This window comes from Neolamprologus multifasciatus, unplaced genomic scaffold (assembly GCF_963576455.1).
Source record: "Neolamprologus multifasciatus unplaced genomic scaffold, fNeoMul1.2 scaffold_10, whole genome shotgun sequence".
In the NCBI taxonomy this organism is placed as follows: Eukaryota; Metazoa; Chordata; class Actinopteri; order Cichliformes; family Cichlidae; genus Neolamprologus; species Neolamprologus multifasciatus.
Genome location: NW_028181985.1, coordinates 272701 through 293011, shown reverse-complemented (window position 1 = coordinate 293011; position 20311 = coordinate 272701). Strand labels below are relative to the sequence as shown.

The 20311-nt window shown below is 42.4% G+C and overlaps 2 long non-coding RNA genes across 14 annotated transcripts; one reads left to right on the top strand and one right to left on the bottom strand.

Annotated features, from left to right (window-relative positions):
• Nucleotides 1-85: 85 nt before the first annotated feature.
• On the bottom strand, nucleotides 86-9033 carry LOC146490371 (uncharacterized). Of its 8 annotated transcripts, XR_014872793.1 has the most exons (7): nucleotides 8221-9033; nucleotides 7761-8067; nucleotides 6993-7607; nucleotides 3146-6379; nucleotides 2391-2838; nucleotides 1624-2083; nucleotides 602-1316 (listed from the first exon to the last, which is right to left on the bottom strand). It is a non-coding gene; the product is annotated as an uncharacterized LOC146490371 (long non-coding RNA). The 8 variants fall into 8 exon arrangements; XR_014872792.1 differs by lacking the exon at nucleotides 8221-9033 and having other exon boundaries at nucleotides 603-1316; nucleotides 7761-8183; XR_014872796.1 differs by lacking the exons at nucleotides 6993-7607; nucleotides 7761-8067; nucleotides 8221-9033 and adding an exon at nucleotides 86-395 and having other exon boundaries at nucleotides 703-1316; nucleotides 3146-6986.
• A 433-nt stretch (nucleotides 9034-9466) lies between these two features.
• LOC146490370 (uncharacterized) lies at nucleotides 9467-18593 on the top strand. Of its 6 annotated transcripts, none has more exons than XR_014872786.1 (5): nucleotides 9467-9715; nucleotides 10700-10827; nucleotides 11133-11197; nucleotides 11978-12106; nucleotides 12338-18593. It is a non-coding gene; the product is annotated as an uncharacterized LOC146490370 (long non-coding RNA). The 6 variants fall into 6 exon arrangements; XR_014872785.1 differs by having other exon boundaries at nucleotides 12329-18593; XR_014872789.1 differs by lacking the exon at nucleotides 11133-11197 and having other exon boundaries at nucleotides 9518-9715; nucleotides 10695-10827; nucleotides 12329-18593.
• Nucleotides 18594-20311: the final 1718 nt, after the last annotated feature.

The window sequence follows — 20311 nt, the reverse complement described above, 5'->3', positions numbered from 1 at the left end:
CAAATCAACCAAATTCCAAGAAATCCAAAGATGGAAATGTTTGCACACACATGTGATTATGCGCAGAGGTCCACCCTACCAGCCAACCTCAGATCTCCACAAAAAGGACACATGAATGCACATACATTTGCACACATCCACAGATAAACTCCTACAAATCAACCAAATTCCAAGAAATCCAAACATGGAAATGTTTGCACACACATGTAATTATGCGCAGAGGTCCACCCTACCAGCCAACCTCAGATCTCCACGCAGGCACACATGAATGCACATACATTTGCACACATCCAGAGATAAACTCCCCTAAAGAACACCAAATTCCAAGATATCCAAACATGGAAATGTTTGCACACACATGTGATTATGCGCAGAGGTCCACCCTACCAGCCAACCTCAGATCTCCACAAAAAGGACACATGAATGCACATACATTTGCACACATCCACAGATAATCTCCTACAAATCAACCAAATTCCAAGATATCCAGACATGGAAATGTTTGCACACACATGTGATTATGCGCAGAGGTCCACCCTACCAGCCAACCTCAGATCTCCATGAAGGCACACGTGAATGCACATATTTTTGGACACATCCACAGATAAACTCCTACAAAGAATCCAAATTCCAAGAAATCCAAAGATGGAAATGTTTGCACACACATGTGATTATGCGCAGAGGTCCACCCTACCAGCCAACCTCAGATCTCCATGCAAGGACACATGAATGCACATACATTTGCACACATCCACAGATAAACTCCTACAAATCAACCAAATTCCAAGATATCCAGACATGGAAATGTTTGCACACACATGTGATTATGCGCAGAGGTCCACCCTACCAGCCAACCTCAGATCTCCACGCAGGCACACATGAATGCACATACATTTGCACACATCCACAGATAAACTCCCTAAAGAACACCAAATTCCAAGATATCCAAACATGGAAATGTTTGCACACACATGTGATTATGCGCAGAGGTCCACCCTACCAGCCAACCTCAGATCTCCACGCAGGCACACATGAATGCACATACATTTGCACACATCCACAGATAAACTCCCCTAAAGAACACCAAATTCCAAGATATCCAAACATGGAAATGTTTGCACACACATGTGATTATGCGCAGAGGTCCACCCTACCAGCCAACCTCAGATCTCCACGCAGGCACACATGAATGCACATACATTTGCACACATCCAGAGATAAACTCCCCTAAAGAACACCAAATTCCAAGATATCCAAACATGGAAATGTTTGCACACACATGTGATTATGCGCAGAGGTCCACCCTACCAGCCAACCTCAGATCTCCATGCAAGGAGACATGAATGCACATACATTTGCACACATCCACAGATAAACTCCTACAAATCAAACAAATTCCAAGAAATCCAAACATGGAAATGTTTGCACACACATGTGATTATGCGCAGAGGTCCACCCTACCAGCCAACGTCAGATCTCCACGCAGGCACACATGAATGCACATACATTTGCACACATCCAGAGATAAACTCCCCTAAAGAACACCAAATTCCAAGAAATCTAAACATGGAGATTTTTGCACACACATGTGATTATGCGCAGAGGTCCACCCTACCAGCCAACCTCAGATCTCCACGCAGGCACACATGAATGCACATACATTTGGACACATCCACAGATAAACTCCTACAAATCAACCAAATTCCAAGAAATCCAAACATGGAAATGTTTGCACACACATGTGATTATGCGCAGAGGTCCACCCTACCAGCCAACCTCAGATCTCCACGCAGGCACACATGAATGCACATACATTTGCACACATCCAGAGATAAACTCCCCTAAAGAACACCAAATTCCAAGATATCCAAACATGGAAATGTTTGCACACACATGTGATTATGCGCAGAGGTCCACCCTACCAGCAAACCTCAGATCTCCACGCAAGGACACATGAATGCACATACATTTGCACACATCCACAGATAATCTCCTACAAATCAACCAAATTCCAAGATATCCAGACATGGAAATGTTTGCACACACATGTGATTATGCGCAGAGGTCCACCCTACCAGCCAACCTCAGATCTCCATGCAGGCACACGTGAATGCACATATTTTTGGACACATCCACAGATAAACTCCTACAAAGAACACCAAATTCCAAGAAATCCAAACATGGAAATGTTTGCACACACATGTGATTATGCGCAGAGGTCCACCCTACCAGCCAACCTCAGATCTCCATGCAAGGACACATGAATGCACATACATTTGCACACATCCACAGATAAACTCCTACAAATCAACCAAATTCCAAGATATCCAGACATGGAAATGTTTGCACAAACATGTGATTATGCGAAGAGGTCCACCCTACCATCCAACCTCAGATCTCCACGCAGGCACACATGAATGCACATACATTTTCACACATCCAGAGACAAGCTCCCCTAAAGAACACCAAATTCCAAGATATCCAAAGATGGAAATGTTTGCACACACATGTGATTATGCGCAGAGGTCCACCCTACCAGCCAACCTCAGATCTCCACGCAGGCACACATGAATGCACATACATTTGCACACATCCACAGATAAACTCCCCTAAAGAACACCAAATTCCAAGATATCCAAACATGGAAATGTTTGCACACACATGTGATTATGCGCAGAGGTCCACCCTACCAGCCAACCTCAGATCTCCATGCAGGCACACATGAATGCACATACATTTGCACACATCCAAAGATAAACTCCTACAAATCAACCAAATTCCAAGATATCCAAACATGGAAATGTTTGCACACACATGTGATTATGCGCAGAGGTCCACCTACCAGCCAACCTCAGATCTCAACGCAAGGAGACATGAATGCACATACATTTGCACACATCCACAGACAAACTCCTACAAATCAAACAAATTCCAAGAAATCCAAACATGGAAATGTTTGCACACACATGTGATTATGCGCAGAGGTCCACCCTACGAGCCAACGTCAGATCTCCACGCAGGCACACATGAATGCACATACATTTCCACACATCCAGAGATAAACTCCCCTAAAGAACACCAAAATTCCAAGAAATCTAAACATGGAGATTTTTGCACACACATGTGATTATGCGCAGAGGTCCACCCTACCAGCCAACCTCAGATCTCCACGCAGGCACACATGAATGCACATACATTTGCACACATCCAGAGATAAACTCCTACAAATCAACCAAATTCCAAGAAATCCAAACATGGAAATGTTTGCACACACATGTGATTATGCGCAGAGGTCCACCCTACCAGCCAACCTCAGATCTCCACGCAGGCACACATGAATGCACATACATTTGCACACATCCAGAGATAAACTCCCCTAAAAAACACCAAATTCCAAGATATCCAAACATGGAAATGTTTGCACACACATGTGATTATGCGCAGAGGTCCACCCTACCAGCCAACCTCAGATCTCCACGCAAGGACACATGAATGCACATACATTTGCACACATCCACAGATAATCTCCTACAAATCAACCAAATTCCAAGATATCCAGACATGGAAATGTTTGCACACACATGTGATTATGCGCAGAGGTCCACCCTAGCAGCCAACCTCAGATCTCCATGCAGGCACACGTGAATGCACATATTTTTGGACACATCCACAGATAAACTCCTACAAAGAATCCAAATTCCAAGAAATCCAAACATGGAAATGTTTGCACACACATGTGATTATGCGCAGAGGTCCACCCTACCAGCCAACCTCAGATCTCCATGCAAGGACACATGAATGCACATACATTTGCACACATCCACAGATAAACTCCTACAAATCAACCAAATTCCAAGATATCCAGACATGGAAATGTTTGCACACACATGTGATTATGCGAAGAGGTCCACCCTACCATCCAACCTCAGATCTCCACGCAGGCACACATGAATGCACATACATTTTCACACATCCAGAGACAAGCTCCCCTAAAGAACACCAAATTCCAAGATATCCAAACATGGAAATGTTTGCACACACATGTGATTATGCGCAGAGGTCCACCCTACCAGCCAACCTCAGATCTCCACGCAGGCACACATGAATGCACATACATTTGCACACATCCAGAGATAAACTCCTACAAATCAACCAAATTCCAAGAAATCCAAACATGGAAATGTTTGCACACACATGTGATTATGCGCAGAGGTCCACCCTACCAGCCAACCTCAGATCTCCACGCAGGCACACATGAATGCACATACATTTGCACACATCCAGAGATAAACTCCCCTAAAAAACACCAAATTCCAAGATATCCAAACATGGAAATGTTTGCACACACATGTGATTATGCGCAGAGGTCCACCCTACCAGCCAACCTCAGATCTCCACGCAAGGACACATGAATGCACATACATTTGCACACATCCACAGATAATCTCCTACAAATCAACCAAATTCCAAGATATCCAGACATGGAAATGTTTGCACACACATGTGATTATGCGCAGAGGTCCACCCTACCAGCCAACCTCAGATCTCCATGCAGGCACACGTGAATGCACATATTTTTGGACACATCCACAGATAAACTCCTACAAAGAATCCAAATTCCAAGAAATCCAAACATGGAAATGTTTGCACACACATGTGATTATGCGCAGAGGTCCACCCTACCAGCCAACCTCAGATCTCCATGCAAGGACACATGAATGCACATACATTTGCACACATCCACAGATAAACTCCTAAAAATCAACCAAATTCCAAGATATCCAGACATGGAAATGTTTGCACACACATGTGATTATGCGAAGAGGTCCACCCTACCATCCAACCTCAGATCTCCACGCAGGCACACATGAATGCACATACATTTTCACACATCCAGAGACAAGCTCCCCTAAAGAACACCAAATTCCAAGATATCCAAACATGGAAATGTTTGCACACACATGTGATTATGCGCAGAGGTCCACCCTACCAGCCAACCTCAGATCTCCACGCAGGCACACATGAATGCACATACATTTGCACACATCCACAGATAAACTCCCCTAAAGAACACCAAATTCCAAGATATCCAAACATGGAAATGTTTGCACACACATGTGATTATGCGCAGAGGTCCACCCTACCAGCCAACCTCAGATCTCCACGCAGGCACACATGAATGCACATACATTTGCACACATCCAGAGATAAACTCCTACAAATCAACCAAATTCCAAGAAATCCAAACATGGAAATGTTTGCACACACATGTGATTATGCGCAGAGGTCCACCCTACCAGCCAACCTCAGATCTCCACGCAGGCACACATGAATGCACATACATTTGCACACATCCAGAGATAAACTCCCCTAAAAAACACCAAATTCCAAGATATCCAAACATGGAAATGTTTGCACACACATGTGATTATGCGCAGAGGTCCACCCTACCAGCCAACCTCAGATCTCCATGCAGGCACACATGAATGCACATACATTTGCACACATCCACAGATAAATTCCTAAAAATCAACCAAATTCCAAGATATCCAAACATGGAAATGTTTGCACACACATGTGATTATGCGCAGAGGTCCACCCTACCAGCCAACCTCAGATCTCCACGCAAGGACACATGAATGCACATACATTTGCACACATCCACAGATAAACTCCTACAAATCAAACAAATTCCAAGATATTAAAACATGGAAATGTTTGCACACACATGTGATTATGCGCAGAGGTCCACCCTACCAGCCAACCTCAGATCTCCACGCAGGCACACATGAATGCACATACATTTGCACACATCCAGAGATAAACTCCCCTAAAGAACACCAAATTCCAAGAAATCTAAACATGGAAATGTTTGCACACACATGTGATTATGCGCAGAGGTCCACCCTACCAGCCAACCTCAGATCTCCACGCAGTCACACATGAATGCACATACAATTGCACACATCCACAGATAAACTCCTACAAATCAACCAAATTCCAAGAAATCAAAACATGGAAATGTTTGCACACACATGTGATTATGCGCAGAGGTCCACCCTACCAGCCAACCTCAGATCTCCACGCAGGCACACATGAATGCACATACATTTGCACACATCCAGAGATAAACTCCCCTAAAGACCACCAAATTCCAAGATATCCAAACATGGAAATGTTTGCACGCACATGTGATTATGCGCAGAGGTCCACCCTACCAGCCAACCTCAGATCTCCACGCAAGGACACATGAATGCACATACATTTGCACACATCCACAGATAATCTCCTACAAATCAACCAAATTCCAAGATATCCAGACATGGAAATGTTTGCACACACATGTGATTATGCGCAGAGGTCCACCCTACCAGCCAACCTCAGATCTCCATGCAGGCACACGTGAATGCACATATTTTTGGACACATCCACAGATAAACTCCTACAAAGAATCCAAATTCCAAGAAATCCAAACATGGAAATGTTTGCACACACATGTGATTATGCGCAGAGGTCCACCCTACCAGCCAACCTCAGATCTCCACGCAGGCACACATGAATGCACATACATTTCCACACATCCACAGATAAACTCCCCTAAATAACACCAAATTCCAAGATATCTAAACATGGAAATGTTTGCACACACATGTGATTATGCGCAGAGGTCCACCCTACCAGCCAACCTCAGATCTCCATGCAGGCACACATGAATGCACATACATTTGCACACATCCACAGATAAATTCCTACAAATCAACCAAATTACAAGATATCCAAACATGGAAATGTTTGCACACACATGTGATTATGCGCAGAGGTCCACCCTACCAGCCAACCTCAGATCTCCACGCAAGGAGACATGAATGCACATACATTTGCACACATCCACAGATAAACTCCTACAAATCAAACAAATTCCAAGAAATCCAAACATGGAAATGTTTGCACACACATGTGATTATGCGCAGAGGTCCCCCGTACCAGCCAACCTCAGATCTCCACGCAGGCACACATGAATGCACATACATTTGCACACATCCAGAGATAAACTCCCCTAAAGAACACCAAATTCGAAGAAATCTAAACATGGAAATGTTTGCACACACATGTGATTATGCGCAGAGGTCCACCCTACCAGCCAACCTCAGATCTCCACGCAGGCACACATGAATGCACATACATTTGCACACATCCAGAGATAAACTCCCCTAAAGAACACCAAATTCCAAGAAATCCAAACATGGAAATGTTTGCACACACATGTGATAATGCGCAGATGTCCACCCTACCAGCCAACCTCAGATCTCCACGCAGGCACACATGAATGCACATACATTTGCACACATCCACAGATAAACTCCTACAAATCAACCAAATTCCAAGAAATCCAAACATGGAAATGTTTGCACACACATGTGATTATGCGCAGAGGTCCACCCTACCAGCCAACCTCAGATCTCCACGCAGGCACACATGAATGCACATACATTTGCACACATCCAGAGATAAACTCCCCTAAAGAACACCAAATTCCAAGATATCCAAACATGGAAATGTTTGCACACACATGTGATTACGCGCAGAGGTCCACCCTACCAGCCAACCTCAGATCTCCATGCAGGCACACGTGAATGCACATATTTTTGGACACATCCACAGATAAACTCCTACAAAGAATCCAAAATCCAAGAAATCCAAACATGGAAATGTTTGCACACACATGTGATTATGCACAGAGGTCCACCCTACCAGCCAACCTCAGATCTCCACGCAAGGACACATGAATGCACATACATTTGCACACATCCACAGATAATCTCCTACAAATCAACCAAATTCCAAGATATCCAGACATGGAAATGTTTGCACACACATGTGATTATGCGCAGAGGTCCACCCTAAGAGCCAACCTCAGATCTCCATGCAGGCACACATGAATGCACATACATTTGCACACATCCACAGATAAACTTCCCTAAAGAACACCAAATTCCAAGATATCCAAACATGGAAATGTTTGCACACACATGTGATTATGCGCAGAGGTCCACCCTACCAGCCAACCTCAGATCTCCATGCAGGCACACGTGAATGCACATATTTTTGGACACATCCACAGATAAACTCCTACAAAGAATCCAAATTCCAAGAAATCCAAAGATGGAAATATTTGCACACACATGTGATTATGCACAGATGTCCACCCTACCAGCCAACCTCAGATCTCCACGCAAGAACACATGAATGCACATACATTTGCACACATCCAGAGACAAACTCCTACAAATCAACAAAATGCAAAAAATCCAAACATGGAAATGCTTGCACACTGTTGTGGAAGTTTTCCATTTAAATAAACCCTGCAGATGAGTGTTGAGCGGTACCTAACATTCTTTAATCCAACCACACAAAGAACAGAAAACCAAGCTTGTGGAGAGCCTACATGACCGCGGGGCAGACAGTCAGCAGAGTCTCACCAGCCTAACATGGCTCTCAGTTAAATACCTTCTTCAGAAACAAAAGGCACTACACAGCTGTTTCACACCTTAATCTACCATTGAAACTGTCAATAAAAAACATCTTTTGTTTGTGGTTGTAAGGTGACAACATGTGCAAAAGTTCAAGGACTATGACTACTTTTTCAAGGGTCTGTAATGTCAGATCACCCCCCATGCACACATCAGTGCACATGCATGTACACATATGCAGAGTTACATTATCAAAGAAGCTAAAAAAAAAACAAGCTCTGCTTTAACTTTTAAGTAAAAAAAGACTGCGAACTTTAGGAACAATATGGAATGAGTGATAATGTCATCATTCCATGACTTGAAAAAATTTGTTTCACCTTAAATCTTTTTTTTTCTTTTCTTAATTGCAAAAACTGTAAATTTGGCTCAGGGGGACCTGAAAGCCAGGAGACAATTTATTGACTTTGCCCACAAACAATCTCATGGAGGAAAAGATTTCCAATAAATATTAATAAAGATTTCTATCAGAGCAAAATCTCTCTCTCTCTTAAGTATTGACCACGTCCTAACCTAGCAGTCATATACAGCTATTAATTAATCCTGCATTTTTTTTGTCAAAGACATTTCTCACCATGGAATTACCCGATTCAAAACATGAACAGATTCACCGAGTAATCAGAAAAGTTTAGCATGAATCTGGACATCAGATTTAAGCTTGAAGTTTTAACCTTATCAGATATCACTTGGTTGAAGCTCCTTACCGTTTGAAGAAATCTCTTCTCAATCTGCTGTCCTCTTCTGCTTGCATCTTTTTTTCCATCTCTCACTGACATGTTTATCATGTCATGATAATTAGTTAATTATCATGTTAATTCGTTTTTCTCCGTGAAAAACACAGCAACTCATCTTATCCCGGGGTGCCAGGGCCTCGAGCTCCGGATCTCAGCAGAAAAGTGCCAATAAAAGTTGGCACTTTTCAAACTGATTCCAGGTTGATCCAGGTATCCGTTTGAAACAGGTTCTCTTCTGTGACGTGCCAATCGGAACGCATCTGCGTAACCATGGTTACAGGGGGACGCTTTGGAGCTCTGCTGCTCAGCAGCAAAATATTTCAGATCAATATATAAATACTCCAACTCTAAAACCAAGTAAAATAAATATACTGCATATGTGTATAGTGCGTTCAATTTCTGGAAGAGGTTGTAAAACGGGGTAAAAAGGTGACCGATGGCAGCCATACTGAGGTGAGTTGTTGAGGATATGTCGAGCTGTCGATAAGCACGGCTGTTTTTGTGCTGTTATATACTGTTAGCCTGTTTTGCTGGCGTTAGTGAAGCTGTTTTCAACTGGATGTAACATTGTTGAACTCTGATGATTAATGAATAAACTCTCGATGTGACGATGTGAGCATGTAATTGTAACCCTGTGTTCATTTAGTCGTTTGATACCGTTTAATTTCCAGTCCATCTATTGGGTGTTTTCTTATAACATGCCCTGGAGTCATTTTAAGTTTTACAATGCCGCTGATTTACGACTCTTTCGCGACTGGGGCGTAAACTGTGGCGGGTCTTATGTGCTAGCTTATGTGAGCCAGCAGTGACATCTGTACACGGAGTAGCCTTAAAATACTCATTATTTATTCTCCTGCTAGGTAAGAATTTGTGTTTTATACGTTTGTTGTCACATTGTGGGCGACCGTGGCTCAGGGGGTTGGGAAGCGGATCGATCCCCGGGCTCTCTGTCCTGGTCGTTGTGTCCTTGGGCAAGACACTTCACCCTCCCGCCTACTGGTGTTGGCCAGAGCGGCTGATGGCGCGATATGGCAGCCTCGCTTCCGTCAGTCTGCCCCAGGGCAGCCGTACAGCTGCTACAACTGTATGAATGAACTGTGTGAATGTGAGAGTGAATGAATAGTGGCATTGTAAAGCGCTTTGGGTGCCTTGAAAAGCGCTATATAAATGCAATCCATTATTATTATTATTATTGTGCGCTATGTTACTGTTAATTTGACTCTCTGCAGTGTTTAAATGCTCACATATACACACGCAGTTACTGTCCCTCCACACGTAGGGCTCAGTTCTGCTTCTATGCCCCATCTTTGTTTACTCTTTCCCACCCAACAAGTGCATAAATAAGATGTTAAAAACGTCATCATCATATCAAACATGATAGATTTGGGGGAGTTTGTTTGGCACATGCTGACTGCATTCTAATTATAACCAGAACAGGAGGCGACAGCAGAGAACAAGAGTGCAGCAGTTTGGTGAAAGGAACAGGAAAGGTGAAGAAGAGGAGAGCATCCAAAAGACGAGCAAGAGGACAGTTTCAAAGGAGACATCACGGCACAATAAAAGCTGTAAGAGCAGAGATTCATTCATATCTTTACTATTTCTTCTTTAGCTTTTACTCCCGCTGCTTACAATAAATCCAATATAAAGAACAAACAAGAACAACTCACATTGCATTGATTGTTTAGTTCAGTGTCACTCTGTGATTGTTTGACATTTCATATAAATGTGACTCTAAAATATAGTCAATAATATTAAAAAGCTGCTGTTACTGAGTGAAACTTGAAGGATTATGATAAACTTCAGTTCTTACTGAATCTGTAACATTGCTTTTTTTTAAATTGTTAAATGACTTTTGTGTCACTGTGCACAGTGAAAAGCTCACCTGATGTAGTGGTGAGGCCATGTTCACCACTAGATGGAGACAACCTGGCACAGGTATTTTCTATACACTGAATTTCACACTGAAAAGCCTTGGTGGGAATTTTTGTTTCATAGAAAGTAAAGGAAAACATGTCTTGAGGTCTTTTCCCAGTGTTTTCAAAATTGTGTTTTTCAGATACACATCAAAACTTCACACAGACGAACACACAAAACAACAACATGTCAAATTACACGTCTCATTAATTTTCTGAGAATTTTACCACTTTTAGTTTTCATGGAAAATAACTTTGTCAGGTCAGTGAACAGCTGCCACATAAGTACAAATCTAAATCATACATGTGTATTATAGAAAAAAGCACAAACCGTTGTGCTGTTAGTTCATAATAACTGGGTAGGGGTGTATAGTCAGTAAAAGCCACCAAGGCTCTGCAGAGCTCCAAACCTCCTCTGCCACAGACAGAAGCATCAAAAATGTGCGCTGGGAGCTTCATGGCAGGATTTCTACAGCCACACAAATCTATATGTATGTGGCCAAGAACCTCAGTCCATGTAGGGCATCGTAGCACAGTTTACTTGTGTCAGTTAGGTCTGCTAGTGGGAGGGCAGAGAGGGCAGCCTTTACATTGTTTTATTGTAGAGTGACAGGAACTATGAGCTTCTAATCAAGCAGAAGTATTGACAGAAAATCTATCAAAGGAAATACATTGATGAAAATCAAAGAAGAGAAATATTTATGTGATGTTCCATTTTCCTGAGAGCTGATTGGCTGTGATGACTCCTTTAAGTACTACATGCTACTTTGTCCTGCTAGTTAAGCCTGCTGTCTGTTCTCAGGCCTCCTCCTGTTTCACTGGCATAAATCCATCACCAGAGGGCTCCACTGACCTGCCTGCTGACATCAGACCACACCCCTGTGTCATGTGACCTGGCTGGAGTAGCAAAGCTGACTCAGACCTGGCCCAGGCAAGTTCAAAGACAGCTGTGGTAGAGAGAGTATATGGGCTCAAATTGTGGTCATAAATATGTTGTACTTGTAAATCAGGATTTGTGTGTGCGTAAAAAAGATTTGTGTGTGTATGGGATCAGAACGATGCCGCCTTGAAATGAAACCGAAAAAAATATTGTAACTGAAATAAATGTACAACGCGGCTGCGGTCACGGACAAACTTGCACGTGTCTGTTCAGGAATGGCAGATGCTGAGAGGTCCAGCGTTTACATTACCGGCTATTTCAAAGTGACAGCCTGAGGTGTTCTTCAGTAAATTGGACTACCAAGGAGGACCTGAGGCCCCACCGTAATATTTTCGGTAAGTTAAATGTGTTTGTAAGCTAATCCATAACTTAGGTCCTTAGGTGAGCTCTCGGCTGTAGGGGAAACTTGTTTTGTAAAGTTTAGCTAACCCGTGCAGGTGAATGAATTTACCCTGACTAAAGAAATCAGGAGAAACGCACCAGGCTGCTCACTGACTAACCACGGTTACTGTACTTTTATATGAGTATTATACTGTAAGAGCAACAGGCTGGACTCTGCTTCTGCTCCTGTGCAGAGCTGATTATTAAATATGTGCAAACAGCAGCGTGTTTTAATGGATTACATTTCTATAGCGCTTTTCAAGGCACCCAAAGCGCTTTACAATTCCACTATTCATTCACTCTCACATTCACACATTGGTGGAGGCAGCTGCAGTTGTAACCACAGCTGCCCTGGGGCAGACTGACAGAAGCGAGGTTGCCATTTCGCGCCTTTGTGACAAGGTTCCTTGTCACCGGGGACTCCTTCAGGACCATCGCATTCAGTTTTCGAGTCGGTGTGTCCACGGTGAGCCAGATCACCCCCCAGGTAGCGACGGCCATCTGGGACTGTCTAGTGGATGATTTCATGGCTGTGCCTTCAACTGCAGACTGGCGGTCCATCGCAGAGGGATTCCAGGAGTGCTGGAACTTCCCTCTCTCCCTCACAGTGGAGGTTGTATCTGCGCTCCATGGAGCTCCGTCCTGAAATTGCAGAGAAGTGCGTGAAGGCATCGTGTGTTCTCCACAATTTTCTGCGCTGTTTGGACGAGAGAGGAGCACCTGCTGTGAGGGGTGTGGCACCTGCTGTGAGGGGTGTGGCACCTGCTGTGGTGGAGCCGTTGCAAGGCCTGGGTCGTGTAGCAGCAAACAACTCCTCCAGAGAGGCTGTCCTGGTGAGGGAGAAGTTCATGGCCCACTTCTCGGCGGAGGGAGCTGTGTCTTGGCAACCAAAGGAGTAGCCTGTTTGAAGTCCGAGTGACTTCCCCACAACGGCTCTTTAAAGAGCCACCCACAAACCTCTAAAGAGCGTTCCTGTCTTTTTAAATTTTTCTTAATAAATGGAGCTCTACTCCAAAATAAACTAACCTCTCTTTACTCTCTTAAGTAACTTGTCTTAACTATGTTCCTGTATACAGTGTGGTGCAAACGTTTGGGCAACCTTATTAATAGTCATTATTTTCCTGTATGAATCGCTGTAACAGTAAAAAATGTCACTTGCATATATCATATAGGAGACACACACATTGATATACACTAAATATTCATTTCATTTCTCTTTTTTTGTGTTGCCAATTTATGCACCTGCTTGATTTAAACAGTTATTGCACACTTTCTGTAAATCCAGTGAACTGCATTTCACTTCTCAAATATCACTGTGTGTGTCTCCTGTATGATATATTTAACTGACAATTTTTATTGTAACAACCAACGATTTGTACAGGAAAATGATGACTTTTCACAAGGTTGCCCAAACTTTTACATCCCACTGTATTAGTATGTTTTGTCATTAGTATAATATTTGCTGTGTAGTAGAACTGAGACATTAGTCATTACAAATGTTTATTGTAAAAAATATATAAATTCAGTAACAAAAACATTAAACATAAATATATAAAATGTAACTATTTACAGAGAGACAGGAATAAAAAGGACCCAGCTTGGAGTGGAAGAGCCTCAGGGAGAAGGAGGAGAAAAATAACAACATTGTTTCTGCCCTGGAGAGCTGCTGCCTCATCAGAAAACTGCTGATTGCTAGGGTCCACGGCAGTGATGAGCTTTTCCTCCATACTGAATGAAGAATGAAGGGCTTTGGCTGGATCTGCCCCTTTGACCTAGGTCACAGCCACGTCACCAGGCTCCTGATTGGTTGTCGCGGCGCGATTTGACACTGGAGTTCATATTTTTCCAACTCAAGCAGTAGACGCGAAACACGCGTATGCACAAAATGCAACACAAAAACTGACGCGCGTGGTTTTATTCGCGAGTCAAACGTGCCAGATGGGGTACACTGACATGCGTTTTCACGACGCAAATCTGCTTCCAAATTTTTGCGTGACACGCAATCGCGTGTCATCGCGCTTTTCCCATTGACTTTACATGTAAAGTAAAACCTTACAGGCTCTCTTCTTGGCTGCAGTGGTTATTATTATATTTACATGCTTCCAGCTCCCGTTTCTGCTCCGTGACAGCTCGTACTTTTCCTTTTTCCAGTTTCAATACAAGATTTTTCAGTACATTTATTTCAGTTACAATATTTTTTTCAGTTTCCTTTCAAGGTGGCATCGTTCTGATCCCATATGTGTGGACTTAAAAAATACGTGTGAAACTCTGCACTCAAGTTTCAAGTTACAAGTATGAATTTTGACACTATTTTTCTTCCTTTCATCTGATTGGTCAATGTCATGTCAATCACAAATTTAACTATCCAATCAGGGAACAGATGCCACCCCCCTGAGCTCACCGCTCCACCCCTCCCCTGCAGCCAGGGACCACACCTCTGCCACAGTATAAAACTGTGCAAGCATGTTTGCACAGCTCAGCCATCGCACTTCACAGTGATAAACCAGATGGCTGTACTCTGACTCGAGCTCGCTGAGTAACGGTTGTTCAGCCCTCTGCTTTTGTTTGTGGTGGACACGGCAGTTTGCACCACAGTGTCAAGCTTCAGGGAATGTGCTCTTTGATGTATGATGCAGTGGCATACAACTAAATCACTTGCATCCACACTCAGACGCCTCGTTTGTTTTTGACGAATGCAGTCAATCCTTTCTGCGTGCTAACCATTGCGGGTGCTCCATCAATGGCGAGCCCGCTCGACCTTTCAAATTTGTTCATGGCCACAGCAACTTGTTCAAACAAATCCTCACCTTTAGTAGTGCCGTGCATGGCTTGCAAAGACAGCAACTCCTCCTTCGTTTCACAGTCTCCCGCGCACAAAAATAGGCCCGAGAAAAATGCTTAAAGTTTCTTGCAGTGTCCTTCAGTGTTTTTCCAATATCTTGTGCAGCTGTGGCTGCCCTGGGGCAGACTGACAGAAGCGAGGCTGCCATATCGCACCATCGGCCCCTTATCACCGGTAGGTGAGTCATGTGCCCAAGGACACAACGACAAAGACAGACAGAGGGGGGATCAAACCGGCAACCTTCCGGTTACAAGATGAGCTTCCCAACCCCCTGAACCACGGTTACCCCGATCTATACCATTTAAACCGCAGCACTTTGACGTTAACGCTGTATTTACGTTCATCCGGTTGGTTGAAACAAGTGATGGTGAAAATCTCGAGGCTTCAAAATGAGACGTCAGAAACCAGCTGATGATGTTACCGTAGCTACGTTCAGCTTTGAGATGGCGTGGGTGTAATTCAAGCACGTAGGTCAGGGGTTGCAAATGTAAATCTGATTACATTCCATGATAATCAGGTAAAAGTGGAGTCGTCTTAATTTACAGATTGACAGGTGACAGGATATGATGTATATATAATGGAGCAGGATTTAGAACATGTGATTTATTCTTTGTGAATGGATCATCAGACAGTTTTTAAGCCAAGCTGATAATAATAAATTACAAGAGAAGTAACTGAAGCTTTAAGTAATAATTGCAAAAACAAGCTTTTCAGCATCACTCTGAGGCAGGATGTTTCTAATTTTAGAGATATTACACAAATGTAAGAAAGCTGTCCTACGTATTTGTTCAATGTGCACTTTGAAGCACATATCCTGGTCAAAAATGACTCCAAGATTACAGATAATATTTAACCATATAAACATTAAAATGATGTGTAACAGCTGGGGGAAGTCCAAAGGAAGGCTCCAGTCACTCCAGGCTCCATCATGGTTCTGACACAAAACCTTGTACCTCTTGATTCGCATCAGCAGATTTCACTCCTGCTGGCACTGAGTGACACGTTTCTTCTGCACTGATTTAAAGTCAAATCCAGAGTCACAAAGTCAATCAGACAATAAATTTGGTATAAACAGAGAGCAGCCATAAAGAGAGAGGAGCTGAAGCTGAGTCCAGTACCTGCATCAAGACTCAGTATGAGACTAAACAGGTGAAGCTTGAACTGTCAGGCAAAAGTCCAGATGAATGTAGCAATGAGAGTGATTAATGATTAATAAGATTAATAGATTCACTTGAAAGGATAATTCTAGATTTTCAGATCAATTTCACTTTTTTGCCATTAATAAGAAGCTGTACATAGTACTTAGTCCTATGCACTGACCTCTCTCTCTTTTATTCACATGCTTGATTATTTGGATACAATCTTTAAAATGAGTCAAATAATGACAGAAGATCATACATGGTGGTTTTGCACCTGTATGTCACGCCCATCCCTGTCTCCTCTATGTGTGTGTCGTAATTAGCTTTTAATGTTTTATCTGTGATATCGAGTGCGTATTCTCGTCTTCAGTGGGAATTTATACTGGGAGAGCACTATCGCCATCGGGAGAAAATACACTTGATTCTCTAAAGCATTTACTGTTGGATTCCTTAGATCCCTTGAGTGGAATTTGATTGATTTATATGCTTTTTGGGAAAGCCAGGATTTTTGAATGGACACATTATACTGTGACATCTTAGTGTTATGTTACTGTCAACATGTAGCCTAATGAACATCTACCTCTGCATGTAATTTGTGCTCTGTTACTTTGCTGCTATCAACAGTATCAGCTCTGACTAGCTTTAGCTGAACTAAAAGCTAGTTTGCTGCTAGTTTGGAGCCATGACGCTTCCTCCTCATCAATGTGACTCACCACCAGTGTTGTAGAGCTACATATGCTTCTTCCAATGATAACTGGGAGACAATTATTGTCACTCACTAAAATATATTCTTTATAATCAAAAATAATGCAGCTGAGATGCAGATACACACAGCGACACAACATCCTTTATTAGTGTCAGCTATCTGAAAATGAGTTGCAGTAAAACAGCACATGTATCTTTATTTAGTTCTTTTGAGTTTGTGGCAATGATTTTTAAAACATTTAGGAGTAATTAAGATTGAAAACATTATCAAAGCCTTTGCTTGATTTGCAAATCAATGAACTTCTGTTACTCATAGTGGATTCATAGTGTAATATTTTACAATGGAGACACAAATTCCTCAGGAAAAGCATCTGATGGAAACCAAAAGCAAACATCAGCCACCTGCTGTAGTGACCCCGTGTGAGTAAGGCAGCTGCCATGAAAAGTGTAAAAATGTAATCTGAGTACTTCTTGTAATTCATTACAACCAAAACTTGTCATGCTCATCACATTATAAATTTGAGTGTATATAACTTTATTCAGACTAATTTTAAAATGACCAAGTGCTGAATTTAAAAATATTTTCCCCAGAAATTTCTAATTTTGTTTTTCTGTACATATCCAGACGAACGCACTTGACATGAAGTACAATATTCTTAATTTGTTGAACAAATATTATAATGTGAAAGTTTCTTGTTGTGTTAGCAGATTTACTTTTTTCTTATTTAGCGTCACCATGCTTTTTATTTGTTCGAGAAGGCAAACAAAAATGGTTACATGTATTTGACAATTTTAGTACAACTGAAATCAAGAATAATCTGGAAAAAATCTAACTATATATGTGTGTGTGTGTGTTTGTGTGTGTGTGTATGAAAAATAACTGACTGACAACAAACAAAAAGAAGATCAAATCTGATATGTCGTAATACGAGGAAAATGAAAGTAAAAACCCATCAGTCATGTGACTCTTACAAGACGAGCATATTTATCAAACTTGATTATAGATGAAAGGCATGCAGCCCCAAAATCTCATTATGGAGATGGTTTATATTGGTAACACCAGTCTCCTGTGAGATGTGAGTGGCATTGAGAGTGGCCTTGAACTCATAGCCACCAATGTCAGCTATAAATATACGTGGCCTCTGATTTGGACACGTGTCACATGATCCCAGACGATCATCATAGAGCAGATCCTCTTCCATACTTCAGCATACACATAAATAGCATATAGGATTTAATATACTGCTGACGTACACATAATATGCTCGAGATTTTGCACTTTAAACAATAGTGACAATGTGTCTGTGAAGGTTCTCAGTCATCCAGGTCATCGTAGTCAAAGGAGCTTGCAAAGAAAAGCGTCTGGACTTCTTTAAGTTACTTGAAGACGTTTCACCTCTCATCCGAGGGGCTTCTTCAGTTCTAAGGTCAAATGGTGGAGAGTCCCAGATATAACCCTAGTGGGAGTGTCCCCCCACAGAGGGAGATCCCTTCCCAGACGCCTTAAGGCCCACTCACACCCTGGGCCATCTGACCTCAGGAATTCGCATGATAAGGTGGGGCCAGGTTTCACAATGAAATCACCCGAAACTCTGGCTGATTGGGACCCACACCCAGTTCCACACCTTGGCTCAGGCGATTAGAGGATCATCAGGGGGTCCTTTTGTCCCTCTGTGGGGGGACACTCCCACTAGGGTTATATCTGGGACTCTCCACCATTTGACCTTAGAACTGAAGAAGCCCCTCGGATGAGAGGTGAAACGTCTTCAAGTAACTTAAAGAAGTCCAGACGCTTTTCTTTGCAAGCTCCTTTGAATAGTGACAATGGTAATTCAATTCCAATTTCTTACTTAAAATAAGGAGGAACTGTGCAAGATTTGCATTCAGTACTTTATGACACACGTTGACATTGTTAAAGCATTCATATTAACCCAAATCATTACCTTAAATTTTTAAATATAAATCAAATCAAATCACTTTTATTGTCACATCACATGTGCAGGTACACTGGTACGGTACATGTGAGTGAACTTCTTGTGTGCAGGCTTCACAAGCAACAGAGGTGTGCAAAAATGCAATACCCTAAGAACAAGCAAAATATAAGAATGGCTAAATCTGAGAGTTATATGAATAAATATATGTACACTATAAGAGTGTATGCATATTACTGAATGTGTATACTAAACATTAGGGGTGCAACGATACACAAAATTCACGGTTCGGTTCGATACTTTGGTGTCACGGTTCGATATTTTTTCGATACAAAAAAATGTTCATGGCTTTTTAATTTGTCATTTATTAAAATTATAAATATATATTTTAACTCAAAAATACAGTTTTTAAATTTAATGTTAATGTTTAAAGTAATAAAAAAATAAATCTATCTGATGGAGAAATCCCTCATCTTTGGAAAAGAGAGTTTATTACAGAGAAATGTCTCTTTCCAAAATAAAAGCTCTACTATACGCTTCTTCTGGGCTATATTCTCAGCAGCATATTAAACATATCAGGTCCCCATAAGGAGAATCATGTGCTAACGGCTGTCTAAATGACTCGGGTAAAGTTTGTAGCATGCTGCTTGTTGTTTTTGTTTGCTTCCACTTGTCTTTGCACGAGGATGATGTCGGAGTAAATGTGCAGTCATATTCGTTGTGTTTCCACTAGTGCTGTCAGCGTTAATATCGTTGAAATGAGGTTAACGCCATAACGCGGCAAATCTCCGTTAACGAGCTACCGTGGATCGCCCCGTGCGTGGGGCTGGACGGCTAACACGTTAATGAGCTAACTGCGCTAACGCAATAGTTCCCACCAATGTAATTGAGCATTGCGTGGCACATCTGACATACTGTTTTACTTTAGTCCATGACGCGCTTACCTTCAGGGTCAAGATAGTTCCAAACGCCAGATCCGAATGAGGGTGGGGGAGGTTTCGGGTTGCGTTGAGGCAGTTGTCATGTTGCAACGAGCTTAGCTTCTGTCTTGCTAGCTTGCGCTGCGCTCAGTGGATCTGCGCTCGACAGTGCAACCTAGGCGGAGTAGTCGAACGCAGATCCACTGATTGCGTGTGTGTGCGTTTTTTTCTCAAACAAGGCATTTCTCTAACACGTGCCTTTCTCATACATTTCTCTG